This window comes from Strigops habroptila, chromosome Z (assembly GCF_004027225.2).
Source record: "Strigops habroptila isolate Jane chromosome Z, bStrHab1.2.pri, whole genome shotgun sequence".
NCBI lineage: Eukaryota > Metazoa > Chordata > Aves > Psittaciformes > Psittacidae > Strigops > Strigops habroptila.
Genome location: NC_044302.2, coordinates 3,722,803 through 3,735,465, shown reverse-complemented (window position 1 = coordinate 3,735,465; position 12,663 = coordinate 3,722,803). Strand labels below are relative to the sequence as shown.

The following is a 12,663-nucleotide window of genomic DNA, read 5'->3' as shown; positions in this document are numbered from 1 at the left end:
TCGTTTTTAGGAGTAAATCTCACCTCTCCATCCCACCAACGTGGTCTGGGTCCTCCCAGCTCAACAAAGCCCCCAGGGACACCCAGGCCAGCAGCATCACCCAGGCTGTCCCTAATGAGGTGGGGACAGAGGTAGGATGAGGGTCACGCAGAGGCAGCAGGGATGCCGGGTACCACTGGTCAGGGAGGAGGGATGCTGCCAGGGGACAGCGCACCCCAAAGCACATGGGGGAGGACAAGGCACCCGCCTGCCGACTCAGCACCCTGATGAATTACACCGGATTAGAGGTCCCTGCTCAGGTCAGCAGGGAAAGGAGCCAAGGAGGCTTTCTGCTTCCCAGCTTGCTCCCAATGGAGAATTTACAGCCAGGACTCCACGACGGGCTGAGTAATTAGTGCTGGGAGGGAGATGGATGAATTAGAACCCAGCAATCGGTGCTGAAGGGATGGAGCTGGATGGGCTGTGGGACCTACAGCAGCCCCCCGGGATACAGGGGGCAACGTATGCCAATGAGGGGTAACCCCTATGGCTGTAAGCACTGGGGAAAGCCAGGCATCCCCTCCCTGACCCGCTGCTCTGGAACGAGCATCTCTGAGCTGGTCCCTCGAGGCGCCACTTTGGGAACACCCTGGGATGCAGCTATGGCACACAAGAGCCCCCCATCCTGCTATGTTTAAACAGGAACATTGCTCTGGTCCTCCCTTCAGGGCCTGGATGCTGCATCCCAGGATGCTCAAGCCACAGGATGCCTGAGCATCTGCCCAGCCATACCCAGGCAACCCTTTGGCCTTCATGGCTGCCCATCAATTTCCTGGGGTTGGGAATGGCAAGGCTGGCTGCCCTGAAGAACCGGCCCCTGCTCTGCAGCTGATTACAGCCATTTCCCTGCCTGTTCCCCCTCCCTGCTGTCTGCCTCCTGCCTCCGTCTGCTGCCTGGTTTTACGAGGGCCATTTCTAAGAGGTCGCTGGAAATAGATTTTTATCACCTCGTGATAAATATCATTTATGGTGACATTCCTGCTCGGAGCAGCCATGCAAAGGAGGGAGGAGAGGCAGACAGGCAGACACCCACTTGCAGCCCCCAGCTCCACAGGGCACCCCCTGGGCCCCTTCTCATCCCTGTCCCCAGCCCCACAGGTTCGGGCAGCGCCAAGCCCTGACACCATCCATCTATCCAGGCGGCAGGAACAGAGGGAGCCGCATCATTAGCCCCGCGCGCCATTAAGCACTTAAAAAGCCATAGGAATAAGCCGCGCCATTAGCTGACAAGCGAGCTGGGAGGGGACGGATGCTCAGCAGCGGCGGGGGGAACCGAGCATGGGACTGGGGGATCCCACCACCGGCATGCCCAAAATCCCCTAGGAGAGATGCTCTGGTCCCCTGGGAGCTCCAGTGCACCCGGGAATGGGGGGAAGAACAGCTCCCTCCTGCACTTAGTACCAGGGTGGAAAACCAGGGGCTTTCAGAGCTGACACATCACTTCTGCAGGGGCGAAGCCACCGGGCAGCTCTCCAGAGGGACTTTTCAGCAGGGAAGGGAGAACCAGCTCCCTGTTTGTCCCCTCTGAGCCAGAGATCTGCTTTAGGGATGGAGCTGGCACAGAAACCCAGCCACCCGCTGGGCTGAGAACTGCCAACTCACAACAGCGGTGGCACCGACCCCGGGTGTTACAAACCCATGCAAGGGTTATCCGTCAGCCCAAGGGAGAGCGGGTCCTGCCCCGGCTGAGCCCGCAGGCAGGATTGGGTGCCAAGCCGTGCCCACAGGCAGCTGCCTCTGGAAAAGGGCACGGCGACGGGCAAGGGGCCAAGGCCAACGCGCTGCCTGCGCCAGCCCCGCCACACACAGCGCCGGGGGGAACAATCGCCCCTTTCACCAGCGCCGAGCTGGGGGTGTCACCTATGGGGACAGAGCCACGGTCCCCTGCTCCCTGTGCAGAAACGGGGGTAAAGCAGAGCCAGCCTGTAACAGCAGCCCTCGCCCGCTGGCAGACAGCGCAGCAATCCTGTTTTCTCTCCCCATCCCTAGCACTGATTCCCCTGGGAAAGCCGCCTCCAGCCGCGCTGCCTCAGTTTCCCCAGCACCCCGGAGCTGGCACGGACACGGGGGGTACAGCCGTAGGGGGGAGCCCAGCCCCATGTTCTGGCTGCTTCTTGCGACATGCAGAGCTTGGCAAGCAGCCCCATGGCATGAGGCCCGGAGGGAGGGACGGGAATGGGGCTTTGTATGGGGACAGGCCCCGGCGAGACAGTGGCAGAGGCCACCTGCAGGGAGCCACCGCAGCCGTGGGGCCCCTCCTCTGCTCCCCACAGCCGGTGGGTGGAAAGCAACCCCAAATGGGACATATTGGTCACTCCAGCACAGGGGACAGCCAGCCAGCCCCGCATGCAAGGTGCTGGTGGTGTCCACGCTGTCCCCCTGCATCTGCATTAGGGACATCGCATCGCTGCCAGCACACGTGTGTGGGTCAGGCAGCACTGCCCCCGTGCCATTGCACCCACTAAAGCTGGCACTGCACCCCAATACCATGTCCCACCAGCAACTGCATCCCCTCACAGCCCCCTGGGGATGATGGAACCCTCACCCACACCAAGCAGCAGGACTCACGCAGAGCCAGCTGCCTTCAGTGCGCATGAAAAGGGGGTTTGTTTGGCCCCCCCAAGCGCCAGCTCCCGGCACACCGGAGCCAGCACGCCCCTTGGCACAGCCACGTCCCCGGCGGTCGTGGTGACCTTAGGTGTTGCTGCGGGCAGAGCCTGTGTGCTGCTGCCAGCCCAGCGCTTGGCCGGGCGCGCTGCTCCCGTGGCTTGGCATTCATCCTGCCTGCCCACCGCGCATCCCGCCCCTCTGCCCCGCGCTGGCACAGAGCGGAGGAGGTGCAGATAGACAGACATGACAGCAAGGACATAGACCCCTGTGACCGCTGCCCCAAGCCCTGGGGTGCGGGTTTGGGCAGCTCCTGCCTGCACCAGGACCCAGTAAAGCCCAGGATGCAGAGGTTTTGGAAGGGTAGATATTCCCATAGGGATGCTGTGTGCTCCCAGGGCTGCCCAGCCCGGGCATCCCTTGGGATAACAGCTCCAACCTCAGCTGAGCACCCGGGGAGAGATCTGCCCCATATCATCCACAAACAGAGCCTCACATGGCGCTCTGTGGCTCCAGTGGCCACATGGAGCAAACTCCTTCATCCCAATCCCAAGCATCACTGTCTCCCCTTTCCCCCTGCAAAAAGCCAGACCCAAACCCCCCCAGGGATGACTGCATGTGCTGCAGCCCCTCAGGCTGGGGTACCCCACTGTGTGTACCCCAGGATAGTGGCACACAGGCCTGTTGGGGTGCACAAACCAATTTCACCACTCTTTTTGTGGGGTTTTTGGCAAACCCAATAAACTCCCACAGCGGAGGGAGCCCGGCCCCACCACCGAAGTTTGCAGCAAGTTACACAGAAACCCCCCATGTACCCACCACACATCGGGGTGCACAGGGGGTCCCACCGTGTCCCCCCCTCCATACGCTCACACCCCCCCCAACATAAACAACCCCCCATCCTTCCCCCCCTATATGTACCCCCCCACTTTATGGGGCGCACGCAACAAGTACGGGGACACACCAACATCCCCATAGACCACCCCGCTCCCCCTCACCCCCCAAGGGCTCCCGCGGTGCCCCCCAATACCCCGGGCAGTGCTGCGGTTGCGGGGCGGGGGGGGGGGATGCTGCTCCGCACCTACCTTTGCGGCAGCGCCAGAGCCGGGGTGCGGGCGGGAGCGGTGACCCCGCGGGCGGGAGGAGCAGCGCGGCGCACACGCACCATCAAATCCCGGAGCCGACAACGAGAGCCAGCGATATGGGGGGGGGGGGTGTGGGGTGTGTGTGGGGGGTGTCGGTCAGAGAAGAGGATGGAGGGAAACGGGGGGGGGGAGGTCAGGGAAATTAATAACCGAGAAAAAGGCACTTACCCCCTCGCCGTGCCGCGGGGGAGGCTGGAGGGTGGCGCTGGGGAGGATTGGGGGGGGGGGATCAAAGGATTGGGGAAGGGGCGGGAGGTTGGGGGGGGGGGGGTGTCCTCGCCAGCCCCCGCTGCCTGCCACAACAAAGAGCCAGACACAACAAAAGCAGCATATGGCCAGAGCCGCGCGGGGCTGTAAATTAAACATAAAGGGAAGATTAGATAATTAATGAGCGCTCCCGGGCCGGCCTCGAGGGGAGGGGGCTGCCTGCTGCGGGGAGCCCTTCGCACTGCGCTCATAGCCACGGCGGGCAGCGGCGGGGGGGGAAAGGGCCCCGGGCATTTGGGAAAGGGGGGTATTGGGGGGGGGGGGGCACCTGTTGGGAGGGGAGGATGGGCCGGGGCCGGGCTCGCCAGCTGCTGCAGCCGGACCCCAGCGCCTAAGAGGATTAGCGGGGGCATCCCCCCCCGCCCCGGACACAGGCCTGAAGCTGAAGGGCTGAGGGGGGGTGTCTTTTATCCCCCCCTCTGTGGTGACACCTCTGCCCCAGCATCGCCGGGGGGGTGGTGGTAGTGTCCCTAGCCCCCCCCACCATCTCTGTGGTCCCCCGGGGGGGTGGGCAAGCATGCCTGCTCCCCATCACCTCGAGGACCAGAGCTCACGGCCACGCAGGGATGTGGTGCTTGGAGGCATGGATCAGCATGGCTACCCCCCGCCCCAGCCCTGTGTGTGTGTGACCCCCCCCCCCCGGTGAAGGCAAAGCGGGTCTTGTGCTGCCAGATTTGCAATGCCCAAACCCACTCTGCTGGGCGAGAGGGGAAACTGAGGCAGGGAGTCCACAATCTGCACTGGGGGACATCACCCACGGCATGTCCCGGTGGGCTGGGGCCCCCCCCGGGCAGGCAGGAGGAGGGGGTACCCTGGGAAGGGGGTGCCAGAAACGCCGTGAGGCTCTTCCCCGGCCAGGGGAAGGAGTTAATCCCATTATTGGCAGGCTCACAGATGGCGACTGCACCGATTCCCCTGCTTAGCAGATTTAACAGATAAGGAGGGAGGGAGGGAGGGAGGCGGGGGATCCTCCCCCCAAAAACACACACAACAGGGACATAGGGGAGGCGATAAACACCCCCCTCTCTGAGCCTGTGAGCACCCAGGGATGCACAGCACACCCGCAACGCTGGAGGGTGCGGAGCATCCTCGGTGCTGCCAATGCGCAAACACCGTGTCCATGTGTCCTGCCCTGGATAAGGGGTGGCAGACACGGCAAGGGGGCTTGGGGACACCGTGGCTGCATGTTGCCCCATTGCCAAACCCACTGCCCCCCCTCCCCCCCCCGGGTTTCTTGGGGAGGTCAGGGACCAGGTCCTGCTTCCCTGGCTCGGGATATTTAGGCAGCTGCTCCCGGCACTTGGGAGGTGGCATCAGCAGCTGGGGCTGGAGCCTGGGATTAAGGAGGTTGGGAAAAGCCTGGCAGCAGGCCAGGGATGGAGAGGCTGGAGCATGGGCCAACTGAAAAGGGATGGAGGGAGGGATGGATGGATGGATGGACGGATGGAGCGAACAGCTCCCCATCACTGCAAAGCCACCGCATACCCACACGGCTTCACCCTCCATCCCTGCCACGAGCTGGGCAGGGCTCAGCGACATTCCCATTTCCCACCGCGGACCCCCCTCCCACCCGCCTCGCCCCGGAGCCCCGGGATAACCCCAGCCGCAGCCGCCAGGTCCCGGCGGCGCCCAGCGGGCAGGATGAGGCCAGCAGCATCCAAGCCAAACCTGCCCGCTCTCCTTTTAAGCTGCAGGAAAACACTGCGCCTTTGATTCTGCGGGCGGCGGGGCGGCTCGGGGCAAACAGCGACGCTCAACTAAACCCCCCCGGCCACCCGCACCAGCCCCCCGCAGCCTCCTCCTTCCCCCCCGGGGGGGAGGACCCCAATTATGGGGAGGGCATATGCGAGACATCCCCTTGCGAAGGCGCCGAGTTGCCATGCCCGAGGTTGCCACGGCAATGGGAAAGCAGGAATCTGGGTGGAAAAGGGGGGGAATGCGATCCCTGCAGGGTGCGGGGGCACAGCATAGTGCTGGGGGCACCCCTTCCAGAGCCCCGATGTGCAATGGGAAATGGGTTGGGGGGTAGCTGCAACCCCCTCCCCCCCATCTTCCGCCCCATCTTCTGCCCCAGGCAGGGAATGAGGGTGCAGCCACCCCTGTGCCCAGCCTGGCCCCACTGCTCATATCTGGGTGCCACCATGTCACCCCCCGTCCCACTGGCATTTCCCCATTTGGGGGTCGCTGGCAGGTTTGGGGGTGCAGGAACATGGGCACAGGGCAAGCACAGCCCCGGCACACTGATATACCTTGTGTGGTGGCACTGACACTGAGGCAAACCTGGCCAGTGTTTGACCCCCAGTAAGAGGAGGCAGCCCCAAAGCCTTAGGGACACACTGTGTTTAGGGTCTAGAGGTACGAGGGGAAGCCCCACTGGGCACCCTGTCCATGCTATAGTGCAGGATGGTGCCCAAGGCAAGACCCAGTGCAGGAGGGAGGGCAGGCTGCTCCCCAGCCCCTCTGTGCCTCAGTTTCCCCTGCCATTAAGGCTTTACTGGCTGCAGGCAGAAATGCCACAGGCAGTTTTCCTGGCAGACACCCAGCCCCACGGCTCACCCAGCCGGGAGCAAGACGCCAGCGCTGCTTCCAAACCTGCCCATCCGGGAGCTCCGGCACTGCTCCCGCAGACCCACCCCATCCGCTGGCACAAGGGGAGAGGGCACTTGGCGGCCGGAATACAGGCATCCCTCTCCTTGCTCCAGGCACCAACCAGCCTGTTTGTGCCTCAAAAGCCCTCCCAAAGCTCTTGGAAACCCACCCTGTGGAGCTCCTGCCTCCATCCCACACCAGTACAGCGCTCCCCATGCCACAGCATCCTCAATCCAGCCAAACCCCACTGCTCCCACAAACCATCCGGGATGCCCGGCCACCCCCAGGCTCTCAAAGAAGGGTCCCCCTCCATGCCTGGCCAGGCAGCACGACACAGAGGGACCCCCCCCCCCGCTGCTGCCCTCCCCGCTGCAGCACCGCAATTTCCATACATTATAGATCTGATGATCCATCAGCTGGGAGCAGACAGGTTGAGGCTGGGAGCTGCCTTCCCCGTGCCAGCCCAGACAGCGCTCCCAGGGGACTAATACCGGCATGTAAATATTAGATACTTTTGTCTCCTCCGAGGCCAATTACACAAATCGTGGCAGCTCCCGCAGGACTCTCCGCTTCTACTTACTGTATCATCATTAACAGCTTATTAGAGAACAGCTGCTCAAAAGAAGGGGGGAACAAAAAGAAACCAACAGGAGGAGAGATGATAAGGAGACGTGCACGAACAAGGGGAAGCATGACCTCCACCCTGAGCCGGCCCCCCCCCAGGACACCCGCACCCATCCCCATAGGGCTGCCTGGCCCTCTCTGCAGTCCCAGCAGTGGGACCAGTCCCAAAACCACGCTGGGATCCACTTCCCAGGAGGGAAGGGGGCAGAGGGATGGTCCCTGGGGGTATCCAGCACCTCCAGGATAAGGAGATGGAGTAGAGCCACCAAAGCAGCGTGGCACCCCCCGACCGGGGGCATATTAGGGGTGGAAGGTCCCTTCATGCCCAGGAGGAATGTTATTCCTCAGCCTTCGTGTGCTTGTCACCTACCCAAGGACAGTAAGTCCTCCCTGGGTGGCATGAGTGGATAGGTCTCATATGGGGGGGGCAAGTAGGGGATGTTCGGGAGCGGGCTGGAGGCTGTGGGATCAGCCTCTACCTGGGGGAATGATGTCCAGCGCATGTCCAGTGCTGGAATGGGGGGACACAAGGTTTGGGATGAGCTCCCCAGCACAGGACAGTCGCCCTGAAGGGAGGATGCACTCCCTTAGCCAACAACAGCATCATTAAAAGATGCAGCTAATTGAGAGCCGGATGCTCCTCGCCCTCCTCCTGGTCCCCTGCGGGTGGTGCTGGTGGGACAGAGGGATTAGGGATGATTTTTGAGATGCCGCATCCCTCCACCCCTGCCGGCTCCTCCATGGGGCGAAGCCCCAGGTACAATTAAGCATCATCAATCACGGCCCTGACATCCACTAACGACGTCCCCTGCGGCCACCGAGGGCAGATGGGGTCCCCGGCGGGGTGGCAGCGGGTGCCCCCAGGGCCACCCCGGGATGCCGGTGGGCATGTGGCCGGGGCAGGTGGCCTCGATGGCTGCTGTGTCCCCAGGAGGATGCCACAGCATGCTTGTGGTGCGCTCTAGCGTCAGCCAGCATTAATGCATTGCCGGTGCTGCGCAGCAGCACGGATGGACACGCACACACACACTTGGCACGGCCACCGGGACCCCCTTTGGAGGCGGGGGGACACGGCCACAAGCTGCGCATCACCCTTACACGGGTGGCTGTGTAGGGTTGATGGCCCATACTGGGAATGGGGAGCAGATATCCCATGCTGGGGGGGTAAAAGCGATGCATCCACCCCATGCAGGAGGAGATGCTTTGGAGAGCGGGTCCTGAGAGGTAGGGGGGGAGCAGGGCCCCCCCCCCCCGGGGCTTTGGGGGGTCGACGCACGAATGGGGAGGCAGCAGCTTCCCATCTGATTGCTAATTATCCTCGTTATTCCGTGTCAGACACTTTATGAAGCACCGGAGTGATTTGCTCTTTCCCTGTAATTAGGCACATTGCAATTACCATCTAATTCAAGTTCAAGCTCCGTGTCCTCACGACCTTCCCGGCCCTGACACCATGTCCCTGATCGTCACTCCGGGGAGCCCCCAATGTCCCCCTACACACACCCCTTCCTGCTGTGTGCAGGAAGGGAGAGGGGTACCACATATAGGGCACGGAGCATCCTCACATTTCCCATCAAATCCCCCCAGCTAAATGGGATGCCAAAAGCCCTAAACCAGCCTGGGTTCCCATCTCCAGGGATGGGAAAGCGACAGTCCCCAGCACAACACTCTCGAGCATCCTTGAACCCTATGGATTTTGTTCCGGCCACAGCAGGATCCAGCCTGGGCACAGCTCCAGCCCAGCTGCCACCTTGTCTCCTTTAGGGTCATTTTAGACCCCACAGGATACATTTAAGCATTCCTACCACATCCAGGTCACACCCTCAGCTCCCATTCCCAAGAGGACAACAGCACAGGAACAACCACGCAGCAAGAAACCTCCCACAAGGCTTTTTTCTCACAGCTTCCCAGCGTGGTGCTGGCTTGCTTGGGGATTTCCTCTCCCCACGGTGACTTTTGCTTCAGGAAGCACTGCAGCTCCTTTTGGAACATCCTCTCCCGGCATCCCTCAGCCCCGAGCCAAAGCACCGCAGGTACCACAGCACCGTGCCGTGCCAAGCTCCTCCGCTGCACCCAGCATCACCGCAGAAGGATGCCCTCCTCCTCCTAGCAGCTAATTAATCCTTCTGATCAGGCACAGCTCATTAGCACTGGTGCAGCACACAGGGCTGCTCCGGCTGCTCGCCCTTCCCGGCGGAGAGCAAGGTCAACGTGAGGTGCTGTCAGGCATTGGCATCACCACGCTTGATGTGGGATCTGCCTCCTGTCCCCTTTGGTCTTTCCTGCAGGATGGTGGTGTTTTTTCAAGCTTATACCATAGGAAAAAAATAACGAATCAAGAAAAAAAGAGGGGGAAAAGGTAAAGAAAAGGCCCCCCCCACCCCCCTCCAAGCATGAAGGCGATGGAGAAGCAGCCAAGGAAAGCAGAGGAGTCAGCCAAGTGCCTCGCTCCGTGGCAGGCAGGGCGCGAGTGGGCCGCCCTGTAAATGTTTTCAGTTTCCAAAACAGGAGGGAGAAGCCAAGAGCTGCCGAGTTCCCCCACACGCCAAGAAGGACAAAGGGCATCCCTGCGCGGCGGAGGGGTGGGCAGGCACCCAGCATCCCGGCTCCCCCACATCCCGGCGCATCCCGGCGCATCCCGGCTCGCCTGCGGTACCCTGGGATGGGGGGATGCAGTGTGGGTACCCCCGTCAGCTCAGCCTTAAATATAGCCAGGAGGAAGTGTGATGGTGCTGGGTGAGGGCAGATCCCACACTGGGGCTACGAGTGGCTGAGTTTGGGATGTGCACCATTGGGAAAGCCTGGAGCAGAGCGATTCAGCACGTGGCAAAGCCCCCTCCCTTGCTCCCCATCCTGGCAAAGCAGGAGCCTTCAGCTCTGGAATCTGTCCCCTTCCAGCGCCAAATCTGCTGGAAAAGCCCCGGAGGCAGCACGCTGGAGGCTCTCCTTGCTGCGGGATGCTCCAACGCTGATCCCTGCTGCATGCCGGAGGGAAATCCCAATGCCCACCCCGGCTGCTGGCAGGGATGTGAGGATGCTGCATGGGTGGTCCAGCCCCTCAGAGTAATCCCCTGTGCCAAGGGGTGATGCTGCACCCCGAAAAGCAGAGCGAGCCCCATAGAAAAGAAGAAAGGGAGACAGGGTAGCATCCATGGGAATGCCAGCAGCACAGCCCCCATACTGAGGGGGGGCCATACCCCCCCATCACAGGTTATACCCTTGCAAGATTATAATCTTAATCTTCAACACATCCAAACCCCCATCTGCTTAATCCTGCCTCCCCCCACCCCCCCGCCATCATAAACCCCACCATGTTTAAAGCCTGGATGGGGGGAGCAGGGACAGAAGGGGGGGTGAGATCATCCATGAGGGACCCCCCCCCCAGCAACGCACCGCCGGGTTAGGAGCAGGCAGGGAGACAATATAGTGCCTATGCGGCCTCCTCGCCGCCAGATGTGTGTTAATAAGGCAGCTGCCCCCTAAGCTAATAAGGTCACTTACTGGCTCCAGCAAGACGAGAAAACAAGCAGGGGCTTGGCTGCGGTACAGCCTGACTTGGCACTCGCCGCACGCCGGCTTCCTGAATTCTTGCCGCTTCCAGAACAGCACAACGGGGTGGAAAAAGCAGATATAAACACCCACAAAACCCCCCCCCTCCCCAAATAACCAACCCCTGCAGCACACCCTCCAGCGCTCCCCTGCACCCCGGGATGCTGCCTCCTGCAAGACGGGCAGTGGGTTGGTTTATTCCCTAGGGAAAAACCTCATGGAAAAGGGCTTTGGGGGGGGGGGGTGTTCCTGCAGACTTTCCCAGCATAGCGAGCAGAGCAGAACCCCCCTTCCTCTGCTCCCTCCCTCCCTCGGCTGCCCCCGATCATGGCGCCTACAACTCCCTTTGTTTTAGTATTATAAAGCGACCCAGATGCCGGCTTTAATCCCCTCAGCTGGTGAGGATTTGCAAACACATCAGGAGGCAGAGCTGCTCCCCAGCCCCACGCCCCAGCTGCTGCCTCCGAAAGGGGATCCCAGCCTCTAATTGCCTCCTTGCATCCACATGAGGAGCTGACAAGGTGTCCGACAAGGGGGGACATGGGCAATCCCTGTGGTTGGGGAACGCTGGGGAGGGTCTTTTGCTTCCATTGCAAAGCTCCTGGTGTGGGGTTCGGAGGATTTGCCTTGGGTGGTGTGATGCCAGGGTGATGGGAGCAGCAGGGATGAAGGCAGCGTGGATGCGCATGGGGTTATGGGCAAAGCATCCTTCCTGGTGCGAGGATGATGGACAGCGTGTCTATCCCAGTGGATAACACTGGACCGGAGCACGAGCTGGCTCTCCCACATCCCTGGCAGACACGAGATGCTTCAGGCAAAGCTCTGTGAGTCCTCCCTGCAGCACTAAAAGGGGAATGGATTTTCATCCCAACATCCATCGCTGCCAGCTCCTGCTCTCCAGGATCCGCTGCATCCTTTCCCCTGGGTTCCAGCACGCAAGGCTGAGATTAAACAGGTACCAGCAGCAAGAGGAGTCACTCTGAATACCACATCCCATCGCCTTCTCTGCCACCAGGGGACCACGTTTATCCCATGAGGCTGACAGCATCCAGGCCAGCTCCCAGGCACACATGGAACATCACCACAGTTGGGAAGCGGGGAATTGACCTCTGCAAAGCGGGAAGAGGTGGCTGCAGAGCCCCAGGAGCTGGAGGGTAAAGGGGATGTAACACCAGAGTAATGGCCCTGTTCTGCAGCATCCCAACAGGGGAAATAGTGAGGCCAATATGCCAATAGACCCCCTCCTCATCCAAGGGCTGTCTCACAGGATACCCTCACACCTTCCCAAGGGATGGGGTTTCCCTCCAGGCACCCCAATCCAGGCTGGACTTGGGGGGGGCACACCAAGACATCTGTCCCAGGGGATCCCTACATTCTCCCCAGCACCGTGGTCATTCCCAACCAGCCCGGTGCTTCCAGGGAAGCACCACATTCCAAGCCAGCACCACCAGCATGGATGCACTGAGCCAAGGCCCTGATGGGAAGCTGCTGCTCTGGCTCCCCAAAGCAAATAGCTCTCAGAACACACACAGCATCTTCCTGAGCTGCCCCAGAGCCCATAATTGCACTGCAAAGGCAGCGGGGCTTTTTGGAGGGTGTGTTTTTCGGGGTGTTGGTTTTGTTACCGGTGGTTGTTTATTCCTTAAGGCCAGGATCCCCTACATACCACATAGCAGCCAGGAGTTCAGAGAGAGCAGAGCTCAGTGCTTTGAAACAATGCTTCATTTGCCAAGAAATAATCCCAAGGAACAAGAAAAAAAGCCCCCAAAAACCCCCACCACCAAAAACCCAGACTCAGAAGATAATTAACTCCACAAAGCAGCTTAAACCTTCGCTGTAACTACCA

At 61.1% G+C, this 12,663-nt stretch overlaps 1 protein-coding gene across 3 annotated transcripts in view; it reads right to left on the bottom strand.

Moving 5' to 3' along the window:
- GSE1 (Gse1 coiled-coil protein) overlaps positions 1–12,663 on the bottom strand; it is a 101,139-nt gene that overhangs the window by 74,860 nt on the left and 13,616 nt on the right. The window contains exon 1 of one of the 3 annotated variants that reach the window (XM_030470485.1): positions 3,732–3,784. The exons of the other annotated variants lie outside the window; for them this stretch is intronic. The gene's annotated coding sequence lies outside the window, so the exon portion shown is untranslated. Of the gene's footprint in view, positions 1–3,731; positions 3,785–12,663 lie in introns of those variants that run through there. 3 annotated transcript variants of the gene reach the window in all.